The sequence below is a fragment of the Anguilla anguilla genome, chromosome 5, assembly GCF_013347855.1.
Source record: "Anguilla anguilla isolate fAngAng1 chromosome 5, fAngAng1.pri, whole genome shotgun sequence".
NCBI lineage: Eukaryota > Metazoa > Chordata > Actinopteri > Anguilliformes > Anguillidae > Anguilla > Anguilla anguilla.
In genome coordinates, this window is record NC_049205.1 from 43,219,154 (window position 1) to 43,233,399 (window position 14,246).

Genomic DNA, 14,246 nt, shown 5'->3' on the forward strand with positions numbered 1-14,246 from the left:
TTGTGGTCAGAATAAGGAAATGTACACACATCATCATGCCGGTTCATCATGCCGGTTCACCAGTTAGCAGAAAACTTAGACTTTAAATAAATGTGGTTGGAGCCCACTAGGTCTGATCGATACACTTGGACTTGGAGGAACACATCCGTAGGGTATAACTTGTCTTTCAACTGCCCTGTTTAAGGGACATACAAAAAAAGAGATAATAGCCCTTAGCTGCCCTGGACAACAGTGAAATCTGCCGACCAATTTCAGGTAGCCCTGATTGCTCACTGTAATTCTATCACCTTGAGACCCACATTCATAAGCTTACCTATTGTATGGGCACATCAACAAACAAATACAGCCTGCCTCACGAGCAGAGCATTGGTGATTGTGCCAAAATTAAGAAGAGCATATTTTAAAGGACTCCTTTTTTACAAAGAAAGTATTTCACTCTCCCTTGTCTGTGCCCCTTACGCAGCCTGGGCAGCTGGTAGTTTTGGGACTGTAAGGGGCTGGGCTATGGGGCAGGATGTGATCCGCAGTCCACAGCTGACAGACCTGGGCCGTGTACAGTGCCGTGGGGAGGGGGGTTCTTTATTCAGGCCCAGCTCACGCACTCCAGCCTGTTAACAATGACAGCTTTGTGAAAAGCACTTCAGAAGGAAGAAAGTCCATAAACCCTGGCCCAATCTGTGGAGTGTGTGCGCTCGCTCTCTCTCTCTCTCACTCCCTTCTCTTTCTTCCACAGCAGTGACGTAATCCAAAAGCAGCCACAGGAGCAGCTGTTCCCAAAATTGCCCTCCTTCTCTCTCACTCTTTTTTTCTCTCTCTCTCATTATAGGCCTTCAACTCAATACAAAGGGCAGGCACTGTACGAGATGCAATGGATGAGTTTTCATTGGAAGAAGCAGATATTTTTTTTCATTGTAAAATGTCTGTATTTTGACCAGTGCAGGGAACAGATAAGAACAGACACTGAGGCCCAGCTCCTGGAAACTGCTCTACAAAGGTCTCTTCTCAAGCATGTGGCTTAGACCAGTTAAACATGTGAGGGTCAGTTAGATTTTCTAAATATCTATATATTTGCTATATATAATAATAATAATAATAATAATAATAATAATAATAATAATAATAATAATAATAAAAAACACAGCTTTGAAATACACAGAACATTGTCAGTCATTTCAAATGACTAAAAACTGAACTGTTTGTTAATAGTTGTTATTACCAGCAATAACCTATTCATTATATACCACTCCTGTGAACAAATTCATGGATCAATGTTCAATAGCTAGCTATTTAGCTAGTCTGCTCTTTTGGCCTACCGGAAAAGGGCTTGTGTCTGTTCACCTGAATAGAAATAAAACTAGACCACTTGCCTGAAACAGGAAAGGATGTCAATTTGTAGGTGGGGATGGGCGTTACTATGTTTAAAAAAAAAAAAGTTGTGTAAGTCACTTTGGATGAGAGTGTCTGCTAAATGCCAGTAATGTAATGGATGGTGTTTGTTGTCACTGAAGCATTAATATATACAGTAGCACTGAATGTTCAGGGACAACGCAATAGCAATCATAAAGATGTACTGACAAAACAAACAAAAAAATACATATGCATATACATGTAGGATTACACATACATCACAGCAGTATATATTTATGCTTTAAGTTTGATCCACTTTCCCTGTGAAATCTCCGTACTCTGGCCCTTGAGGGACCCCTGGACACCGACACAAAGACTGTTTCATTTGAAATGGGTAAACGTAGGATAGCCTTGTTATGGGTCCCTGATTCCAAGCAAATAAATAATGTAATGGGACACTCTCTCTTTATGTTATTTATCTCATACACTCATTGTATCTCTCAGCAAATCTAGGAATGACCACGAGTCCCAGCATTCCTCCGCGCTCATTTGACCTCAGTCTGCACGGGGTGAGCCACACGTTCTCACACAGGCAGCCTGTTCTCCCGTGTTGGAAAGAGTAAGCCTGGGATCTGGGCCGTTGACAGAGAAGAAATAGAGCTCTCCTGGCCAAGGGGCAGGAAGTGGATTTTGCCAAGACGTGGGGGTGGAAGTTGATAATAAATAAATAGCATAGCGGCGGTCCCCCCCGTTCATTCGGGGTCTCTGGCAACCTGGGGTCGGCTTTCCTGGACCAGAGCTACGAGATCAGGCGCCGGAGCATTGAGAGCGCTAAAGGTCTGGCCTGGGGTCAGCGATGGAACACTCACTTTATTCCTCACCCCCCAAGTAAAGGTAATCTACCATGGGAATTACAGAATGTGAAGTTAAGGGCAACCAGAAGTAAGTTAAATCCTGGTTTTCTTTGAAGCTGGAGTAAATCAAGCCCTTTTTGTTTCTCTAGTTAATGACCTGCAGGTTGTGATTCGAGAATGAGGCCTCACAACACAAAAAAAAATGGGTGGACCCACCACGCTATTGGCATCATATGTTTTGCCATTGTTTCAGTTTTATACATAAATAGAAAGCTTGCACCATCCTTTATGCGCTGTCAATATTCTGTGGCTCTCAGTTTAAAAATAACATCATTCAAAATACTAGGTTACTAAAATTTGTCTAATGTAAAATTTGTCAAAGTAAAATGAAAGTTCTCAATTTGTAAAAAATATCATTTTTGAATATACAATTTTTTTTCGACCATGCGGATGGCATGCTATTGTTCTGCAATCAGCTACTGTGTTCTGCTATGAAGAGAAAAATCACTCGATTGGGCCCAATACATCTATGATTGACAGCACATTGTACCTTCACTAATTGTATGGTTCATAAAGCCTCACTCTACCATCACAGATGTTATAGACAGGCAGATCCAGGGAGTGACTGACTTTGTTCTTTGTGACTGTGGACTGCCTGTATAGAATACATCCAGATATCAGTACAAAATTATTCAAAGGTACATTCACGCTAATGTCAGGAATATTTTCACACCAGGAGCTTCCTAATACATCAAACAACTCTCCAGGTTGAGTTGTAGAAGTCCAGACCCTTGGGGTGTATAAGACATGGCTTGACACAATCAAAATGTGGAAACTAGATGGCCTGAACAGCCTGTTCTTGTTATCAAACATTCAATAATTCAATATATTTTGTTTCTATGTCCTTGGGATACAGCAATGAAACAATCCCATATGAGTCTACTTTCATCTCATTTTAGAACCGCATATTTTTGTTCAGTCAAGGGAATGGAGATTTTCCTGTTCAGTTAAATCCTCCAGAAAAAAATCTCCAAAAGAAATGTTCAAAAGTCTCCCATTTAACACAGACCAGGTATGGAGGGGAGAAGCGTCGGGGACGCTTCTTAATCAGATTTCTTGGATTCCTCAGCATCACCCACTCCTCCCTGTGGTCACCCTTCTTTGGACTGACTGTCTTGACCTGCAGATACACATGTTTGCCGTTTGCTCTAGCATCTCATTCTGCCCCAGTTTAGGCCAGGTCATTTGTGAAGAGCTTGTGGTAGCTTACAAAATCATATGTGAAGGCTCTCGAGCAGGCCCACCGTGTGTCTTACTCGTGCCCGGGACAAGATGATCTCAAACCCCCCCCCCCCACACGTGTGCAAAAGATGAAATACAGCAACAAACTGAGACATGCTATCATTCCCAACTTTAATACTTTGAAGTTGTCCATGGATATAGATTTCATGAGATTTCACGTCAGATTTACATGGGAAAAAATACATATTGGGCCACCCCTTGACCCAGGGCCTGGGACAACTGACCCGGTGTTCCCCCCGTGCCGGCGGCCCTGCTCTCGAGTAGTGTATCCACCTCAGACAATAGTGTGGACTTGTGTGCACTTTATGGCCCAAGCTTAATCTAGACTGTGCCAGTACGACTGTAGCCATGAGTCCTGTTTAATGGGATTAATGGAGCACAGATTTGATTATTTTTCAGTGGACATTGTATTCGCTGCCTCATCACCTGAAAGGGACAGTCTGGTCAATTTCCTCCAGTCTGCCAGCCCAACTGAATCAACTGCGCAGTATTACTGGACAGTAGTCATCATAGCTGTGAAAAGAAGTGGTTTTGAGAGAAGCACATTCTTGTGCACAGCCCTCCCAAACTGTCAGGACGTTGCAGCGATGGAATGGGCCTACGGTTGCTACGAGGCATTTTTTGGGATGCAAAATAGGGTCAAAAAATGGTGAGTAAGCCTCGAGGAACGAGAAGCAGGGATATCATTCCTGCCACGGCTTGCTCGGTCAATGCTGGCTCATTTTTTCCCACAACCCCCTGCACCGTTGCGCAGGCTATTCTCTCAGGCTATATCAGCGACAGATTGACAACGCACTGCCCTGATACCGCAGCGGACGGCCGTGTCTGGCAGTGGTGGTGACAGCTACAGCGGAGCTTTATCTACAAGGGCAGTCGCTGTGGATGGATAGGCTCGGAATTCAGGAATCGCAGCACACAAATAAAAGGTGAGACTGGAGCTGCCAGGAAAGCAACAGGCACATGGCCTTTGACTAAACGCCACCATTTGCCTACACATTCTTGATGTCCATTTAAATTGGTGGTGGGACAGCCTCTCTGATGATCACAGCAGTCAGGGAAGGAGTTCAATTTAAAAAGAAAAAACAGATCCTGTTCTGTTCACCACATATAACATTAGTGTTACTTTAAGCCCTTTACATGTTACAAAGCAAAACATAATCATAAACCCTACAGCATTACTTGCAAAGGACTTGCGAGATTTGTTTCCCTGTTGGGCTATGGGTGAAATCATCATTTAACCCTTGAGGGTCTTGAAATGGGCAAAAGAACAATGTAAAGCATAATAGCCATTTTCATGAAACAATGTTTATCTTATGAATTATGCTACATGTTACTGATGAAATCATGTACCGATAAGAGAAAAATAAGAGGAAATGACTGAAAATGAAGCTATAAAGCCTTTAGGCACACACATACTTGTTTTAGCAGTGTGCAGTATGTGAGCTGTGGGAGCCTCCATTGCAAAAGCAGAAAAACAGCCAGCCATCTGGATTGACGTTCATACCTGGAGAGAACGATTAGATCTTGTACCTTGCAGACTTCAGAACCTGAGAAGATTGGAATGATTAAGCCACTCTGTCTGTTTCCCATAACACCACACCTTACATCCAATTTACCTCCCTAGACTTCAGTCAGTGGCAGTGATTATCAGTATTTCATCACACTTAGTTTGGGAGTATCTGTTGTATAATATCTCACTTCTCAATGCAAAAGTATTAGGACAGTGCAATGTATGCAACGTTCTTAACTGGCTTAAAAGTCAATGACCTGTTCTGAATTCAATTGAACATTCAATTGAGTTTCACTTGCTGAAGACAAGACTGAAGGCAAAGCATGCCAGAAACAAACAGGAACTGAATATTGCTGCAGTACAGGCCTGGCAGATCATCACCAGTGTCTGGTATGGGCAGTGATCAAACACAAAGAATTTGCAACCAGGTACCAAATATGACAACTTTATTTCAGATTATGTTAATTTGTCCTATTACTTTTGCTTCCCTAAAATAGGGGTTCTATGTATGAAAAGGGTGTAAGGCAGCAATTCCTACATGGATGTCTTCAATATGGACGCAAATACCGTGAAATTAAAGCTGACAGTCTGCATTTTTTGATATATTCTTTGTTTTATTTCAAATCCAATGTGCTGGAGCCAAAACATCAAAAAAATTGGGTCACTGCATCAAAAGTTCAGAATTTAACTTTATATATAAATATGTATATTAGCACGTTTAGAAGGGCAAGGTAATAAAACGTAGCCTACAAATGCCTTTCAATACTAAATGTTTCAAGTATAATTGCTATTAAAGTCTCATATTTGCAATAAAAATAGGAAACAAACTGGTCTCTTTCTACATGTTCCCATGTGTCTTCAGCTCACCTTCATTTCCAAAACCATCGCCATAGCAACACCGACCTGTCATTCTAGCGGTGGCAGAGCGATGGCAGAGGAGATTCTGGAGCGTCCCGATTAGCCACGCTACCCAGGAGCCCTCCGGCCAGTCCTCGGGATCCTCCTTTCCCACCGGGATCATCAATACGCTGCTACAGTCTGTCATAAGCGTTCAAATCGAGGACAGCGCACAAATCAGTTCCCACAATTCTGCAGGGCGGCTGGCCACACACACGGGACCACATATACATCATCGGCTGGGTCAGGCTTATCCTCACGGACAATGCAACGTGACAACAAGTGACATCCAACACAAAGGGAGGGCGTGATGTCATTATTCGCCCTTCATTATCAAGTCGCGGGCATTATTTCTGATACACTCTGCCTCATCATAAAGCCTTCCATCACAGTACAGTCCTTTATGGGCAGTTGCTACGTCTTTGTCTCCAAAAACAATTCAAACTCGCACAGAGGAACTGAGACACATGCTTTGATCACAATGCGCATCCTTGGGTCCCTCAAACAATAGGTAACACAGGCCCAGAGCTGGTGCAAGTTTGTCACCAGTTAATATGGCACTGAGCTCATAAAATTAGGATATCTATATTTACAAAGGAAGACATTATCTGCATGCATCCATCAACATGTTGCACCTCTCAGATATAATATTGTTCTTAATATCCTATATTTTCGGATGTATAACAGCATTGTTTTCTTATGATAGCCCTTATTTATATGAGCTGATACAATGATAATGCAGGATGAAATCTAATTCTGAAGGACAAATATTGATATGATCATAATTATCATGGTTTTGGATGCTTTTAGAATACATAATAACATTGTTTGTGAATATACAGTATGTGAAATGAAGTATGTGAAATCGGATAATTAAATTACGATAATAAAGTGATTAAGTGCTTCATATATTATCTTTAAGAAGCAGACTGAATGAAAACACATTGTTGAGAAAATCTGAAGTAGACTGACAACATTACATACCTTCAGTTTTCGGGAACAATTCATTAAAATGTAATCCAGAACCATATAATCCATGAATCGCTATCATTGTGACCATTACTGGCAGTTAATAAGTGGATGTTGTTCATCACCCTTTATGGCTGTGTAAGACAACGAGCCAGTTTTCGCTGGCTCCATTTGGGAAAGACCCCGAGTTCCCCATGCAGTAGCTGGGTTTCTCCCTTCCATGTGAGAACAGGAAGTTCAGACGTCGCTGATCATCTGCCATCCATTCTATTAAGCAAATAGCCCATTTTCTTTTCAGGCTTACAGTAAATTTCCCCCGGCCGTACGTCCCTTTATTTACTATGTCATAGTGGTTCGTTTTCTAAACGGCCCAATGAAATGATTTTCATAAAGACCTCTTAAATTCCTCATTGTGCAACGGCACTTGTTTTAGTTCTCCAAAAGGGGTTTTAACGTGATCAGTTTTTCTCCTTAGTACGGAATACCCAGATGCAGAATTGGCCCTTTCACCATCTCTACAGCATGTTACATTGTTTCTTGAGGGCTACACTACCATGGATGTCCTGCAAAATGATTGACATCAGCTGACCACTTCATCCCCGCACCTCAGTCTACCGAAGGGCTGCATCTGATGCAGTTGGTTCAGGACTATCACAGGTAGGTGAGCAGCCGAAGAGCTACTGAGCGATCAGACGAGAGGAGCTCTATCGCTTGAAACCCACCCATCCTGGGGGATTCTGTGGCTGATCATGTCTCTACCCACAGGGCTCCCAGCCACACTGGCACTACCATGTTTCCAGATTCAGTCTGAACCACAGGGCACATCACTGCACCACAAGCAAGTGCCTCAGTGTGGTTCCTGTGCACTTTACCTGGGGAGATAAACATGCATTTAAAGTTAAACAGACTAAATTAAAACAATAGCGCTTTTGTCATATTTATTTTATATTCAATTCAATCAAGAGATACACTTTTGAAAACATACTGGGCATATATACTGAAAAATGTTTTGATAGGTAGTGAGAAAACCACATTAATAAGTCAAATACATCAATTAATTTACTCTGACTGACAGTAAACATGAACAGTAAAAAAATTTATTCAAATTACTTGTCATTAGATATGTATTTTCACTTTGTTTGGAGGCTGAAAATGGGGTTCCGGATGAATTCAGGACGAGGGATGAGACCAAGGAATGGGGAAGAGGGAGGGGGGCGACGGCGGTGGTGGGGTGGTGGGGGCTTGGGGGGTGTCGATGGAAAGGGGCAAGGAATATCTGGCGCCAGCGGCTGGCGATCCCCACATGCCTGGGGAAGATTTAGTGCCAGGGACGGAGGGGGGGGTTTTGGTGGGAAGGGGGGGAGCGCGAGGGCCCATTGAAGCGGTGAATGCGGAGGTGTTCAGGGCAGATTTCATGCCTGGCTGATCAGAGGCTGCCAGGGCGGGCCTCGCGACAGCTGCAAGGCCCGCTGGCCACCCCGGCACAAAGGCAGCGCGGCGCAGCACAAGAGAGCGCTTGACAGGTTGTTGACGATGGCAACCGTGCGAGGTGCGGGTTTTGAGGCACAAAAATACTGGTAGCGTTAATCGAGTGAGGGGAAAAAAATCACTTTCCCAAACCACACTCTCCCCCCCCTCCCCCCGTGTCATTCCTTTGTAACACTGTGCAAGGTTTTTTTTTTTTACCCTTCATGATTTTTTGGCTATTTTATTTCCTAAGCATAATTTGATTCATCCACTCAAAAACATGCCACCATGCTTCCACAAAACCGCATCCAGATCCCTCCTCAGACAGGATGCTATGCTCCGACTCCCGGGGACGTTCGGAGGACTTGGGGCCGGAGCCAAGGCCGTGCCTTCCGGCTCTCCTTGTACGTTTCAGCCTGGGCTAACTTTCAAAGGGACGGGGCTCAAAGAGCTGCCATGCGCATTTTATGCTGCCCTCCCCGACGCCCTCCCCCGAGCCGTGACCTTGGCCAGCACCTGCGTGTCGGATTCAGGCCGTGCCAGAGGAATGCGAGGTTTTCGCAGGGGCTCGGGAGGCCGCCGAACACGGGACGGTCCCACGCGCCTCACATTAACGCAGGGGGGCCGCAGTACCTCCGGGCTCCAGGAGGGGGAGCACATGGAGATGGCTCTGTCCATCCCCTCAGGGCAGACGGAGGAAGCCCCTACACACAGCAGGCACCAAAGGGGTCTCTGATTTCCACTGCTTCACAGGTCTGTTTAAATGAGTTCTCTGTCAGGATAAGGGCTATGTGATATGCAGTCAATAAGCTACTAACTAAAAGCTAGCTATACCATGGGACAGCATGAATACATGAATATTCAAATGCTGAAATGTTCAAAAAGAAGACTTATTTACACTTACTGGGTGCTTCGAATGTGTCAATAATCAACAAATTAAAACATAGACTTTGTTTTACTCTCAATAACATACCACATCAGGGTAAACTTGATATCTCATGGTTGATAGGCATGATACGCCAATTGGGCCTAAATGGTGTTATTGTACATTCCATGGCTCTAAATGCAGTGTTCATTGGCTGTTGTAAACAAACCCATTGCAAATCACAAAAATATGGTATGGTTTGAGAATCATTTGAGCTTTTGAGTAGTTATTATTTTGACAGAAATGCAACTGGTAGCACTTTCAGACTTCACAGTAATGATTATTAACTGATTATTCTAAAAATAAATCTGAGCAAATTTGCAAGATCTGGATTTGAAATAACGTTATTTCAAAAAACATCTAGCACCACACATTATATTTACCCTGCACAGTTCATATTTATAAAGGCACCAAAGGGATAAAATCAGGCAAACTAATTACAAATGGAGACCCAGGTAAAATTCCCATACTGTGTAGCAATTGTAATGGTAAATGGACTGCATTTATATAGCGCTTTTATCCAAAGTGCTTTACAATTGATGCCTCTCACTCGCCAGAGCAGTTAGGGGTTAGGGGTTAGGTGTCTTGGTCAAGGACACTTTGACACGCCCAGGGCGGGGTTTGAACCGGCAACCCTCCGACTGCCAGACAATCGGTCTTACCTCCTGAGCTATGTCGCCCCTTGTACTTCCTTATGTCCATTATCAGGGAAAATGCATAGCTGAAATATAACTCATATGAACTGATACAACATGTAACCCAGATGTGAATGAATGATCCCAGGATTACAGCTCATACCTTCTGTACAATCCTAATGAAATACTTATTGAGCTCAAAAGAAATTGAAGACAATTAATTAATTGATAAATTGGTCAAATTGGCGGGATTTAGGATGGGATGGAGAGGGCGCACGGCTAACGGTACATGTGAAGGTCTGTCCCATGGCGCCCCCCCTCCCCAGTGTGTGTGGTGCACCTCCAAGGGGACGCGCTCCACCCAGCTGACTGAGGGAAGAAGGAGAGTTCCCCGACTCCCCGAGCCCAAACCATCACCACCGGCTCCACCCGCGTGCCAGCTACGCCCCCCGGGCTCCGCTCCAGCGTGTGAACCGGGGCCCGAGCGCGCGGATCACCCGTCCGGTTCCACCGTGTCTGCCGGCGGACTCCGTTACCGTAGCCGGCTGCGGCTTTCAGGGCTCAGGCTCCGGGCCTTTGTGTGCCTGATATCGGACCTGGCTTCCGCTAACGCTGCCCTTTGATGGAGTGTAAAATGTAGAAGCGTGTACAGCGCTGCGGTCTCAGCCAAGGGCGAGAAACGGCATTGTCGAAGAACATGCCCTTCACGCAATCGCTAAAACCCTCAGTGGGAAAGAGATTAGGAATACACACAAGGGAAATGGATATGCTAGGAATGTTCATGAGAACGCCGCAGATTCTGTGAGAAGGGAAAACGTAGAATAAATTCAACCTGATTTCTTCTGACAAAAGCACACAGTCGTGCTTATCAGAAAAACAGCAGTCCGCAGCAAAAAAAAAAAAGCGGTGTCAGGTATGTTATATCAATCAAGCTCTGGCTGTTATTGTAGGTAACAGGCAATTATATTGGGGGGGGAGTACATTTTTGATTTACTCAGACAAAAGGCAATTATTGCATTTACGCCCACACTTCCCATCAACACAAATCTCACATATCGACCAAGCCAAGCAGCACCACTTCCATGTTGAGAGCAAGACCAGTCATGTGACAGGAGAAAATATGTTGGATCACCATCAAATCCGAAAGGTTTTTTTTTTTTTTTTTAACTACAGGTAACTGTGTTCAATGGTCCAAGACTGGATGCATTGTCCCGGTGCTGTGGGAAAGTCTGAATACTTCCTTCAAGAGCGATTACTAGGAAACTTAAGATGCAGTATCAGTGACACGTCTCACTTTTGTTGCTTTAGCAGAAATATGTACAAATCCGTGCCCCGCCATCAAAGATGACTTGGTTGAAGCGTTGCTCTCTGCCAGGGTGATATCAGCGAAAGACGAACACCGGCCTCTTATTTTAAAAAAAGGAGTGGCAGGGAAGAGGAGGAGAAACTTGCAGGGGCACGGCATCACCTCCTACAGGCTTTGTTGTGAGGCCCAGGCCCTGACATAAAATCCAATACTTTGACACTGCCCACATAAACAAATTCCTGTCACAGTCAGATTTGGCTGGAGATAAAGTCGAGATGCATTAACAAGACAAGCATTGTCTCCTTTTTTAAAACAAGTTTTGCCATTTTTATTCTTAAATTTGGACCGTAAAACTGTGCCCCTCGAGTCACCACTGGAGTCGAGCCAACTTAAATCTAGCTTACCCCCTATCGAATGGCTTTGTCCCACGACTGCGGGCTCACGGGCCTAGTCGCATAATGACAATGCCTAGATTTGAACTTGCAACCATAGAGAAGATAAAGAATTGTTTTAAAGTGGAGACACTTGATGGTTGTGTGAAGCTATATACCATGAATGGGGAGGAAAGAGCACATTAGATACCCATCCCATAATTGTGGCAATACTAAATGATAATGAGGGTTATATTTGACATATTTCATGTACAACTTTCTAACAAAAACACAAAATGGAAGGCAAAGCAGTTCCTCAATGTAATTACATAAATTGATACAAACAAAATCTATTTAAAAAAATGGGAACAGAAATAGAAAGGGTATCTGAACTCAAAATAGCATAACACAGATTTATAAAAAAATTATATGTAAGATCAGTCAACTCTTCAGCGACATGGTATAAAGAGGTAGAAGGAAACAATTAAGATGCAGAAAAATTAAGCATAAAAATGTCTAAAACTGTGATCTTTTTCTATACTTTGAAAAATACATTTTTTTATCATAATAATTATCTGGATAAATAAAGAAAAAATAAAAGAAAAACCACTCAACATCTACTCCACTCTAAGAATACCTCCCACCATCCACTCTGTGCCCCCCACATTCATCCTCCCCACATATTGAACATAACTTGCACACACTTCCATGAATTGCAAAAAGGATATACTACTGCCATCTGGTGGACCCTCCAGTCCCAGCCTGCATGGTAAACTTGACCAATGCGAGGACAAGGACTAATCCTTCCCTTTCAGGTAATTACAGAGAGACTGGGACAGCTGCTGGGAGGTCTTCAAATACCAATATTGACCTGAACCTTTTGAAAAACTCACTTCACCTCCTACACCAACACTCATTCTCAAAGCTACCCCCCTCCCCTCCGCCCCCTCACACACACTCTACATTCTATCCAGTTCTGGTTCCCTCTCTTTCTTCTTCTCACCTGTATGCAAATTGCTCATTCTTAGACTTATTAATCTGGGAGGGGTGCGGTTACTGGAACTGGGACGTTATTAGGGCTTCCTATCCACAGACCATTTATTGTACTTTGGCCACAAGTTAATTTTTACTGGAGACCGGGGTGGTTTTTGAGGACATTTGTTAAAGATCCCTTTCATTCGCACACCCGGCTCCAAGTTCTTTGAACTGCCGCTTTTCCCCGAAATCATTCAGCATTGACCAGGGCTTCCATTGGCTCGAGTTCCCTTGTTTGTGAAAGTGGACGTATTCTTGGGACCACCGAGACAGAGCTGAATACCAAAGATTCAAATGTATGTTTCACCATTAAACACAATACATTTTTATAAAGAAAAGGACCAGTGATCTTTTAGAAAACAATATGTAAAAGGCTTAGCCTTGAATTACCCATTTTTATAAATATTTTTGATAAGAGTTGGTAAACCTTTAAATTCTTTTGTTCTACAGTGACTAAAAGCTAATATGAAACTTTCGCTTCATGAAAACTCTGGTGAGCTGTTCATTTTAGTAAATTCTCATTGTTTTCATATTAGTGAAATAGCTAACATTTTATATTAAAGAGAATCTGTTTATGGAAACAGATGAACGCTAACCTGCATTTCAGATGCTATTCTGTTGTACATAAAGTTTCCTATTTGTAAAAACTGCTAATTAGTAACCAAAGCTAGTATGGCATAAGAAATTCTATTACCTGTTTATGTATACTTAATGTCACTTATAATTCATTTATATCTGAGGGTTATATGACAAAAATAGTGTAATATACAGTATGAATGTTTACCATATATTTTACTCTGGTTAATTGTAATGACCTTATGATTCAAAAGCACAATAGCTGTGTCCTGAGCACGACTTCCGCCAGCAATACAAAGTTCATTATCACAAACTTCTAAACCAAGTTAACATTGTGAAATGAGCTCTTTAAAATACCTATGCCTTAGCATCAACGATACTAATATCAGTAAATGCTAACCCTAATTCCTGTTACCCTAACCCTGCTGTCCTGTTTGTTACCCCTTAGCTTAACCATTGTGCCCTGACACCCCCTTACCCAAACCCCACTGCCTTGTCACCCCCTTACCCTAACCCTACTGCCCTGTTAGCACCTTACCCTAACCCTAATTCCCTGTCACCCTTGTACCCTAACCCTACTGGCCAGTTACCCCCTTACCCTAACCCTACTGCCCTGTCACTCACTTACCCTAACCCTACTGCCCTGTTACTCACTTACCATAACCCTACTGCCATGTCACTCACTTACCCTAACCCTACTGCCCTGTTACCCTTGTACCCTAACCCTACTGCCCTGTCACTCACTTACCCTAACCTTACTGCCCTGTTACCCCCTTACCCTAACCCTACTGCCCTGTCACTCACTTACCCTAACCCTACTGCACTGTCACTCACTTACCCTAACCCTACTGCCCTGTTACCCCCTTACCCTAACCCTACTGCCCTGTCACTCACTTAACCTAACCCTACTGCCCTGTCACTCCCTTACCTTAACCATACTGCTCTGTTACCCACTTACCCTAACCCTACTGCCCTGTCACTCACTTGACCAAAACTGTCCTGTTACCCGCCTTAACCCCTCTGCCCTGTTATGGCCAGTCTCTCCTCAGTGC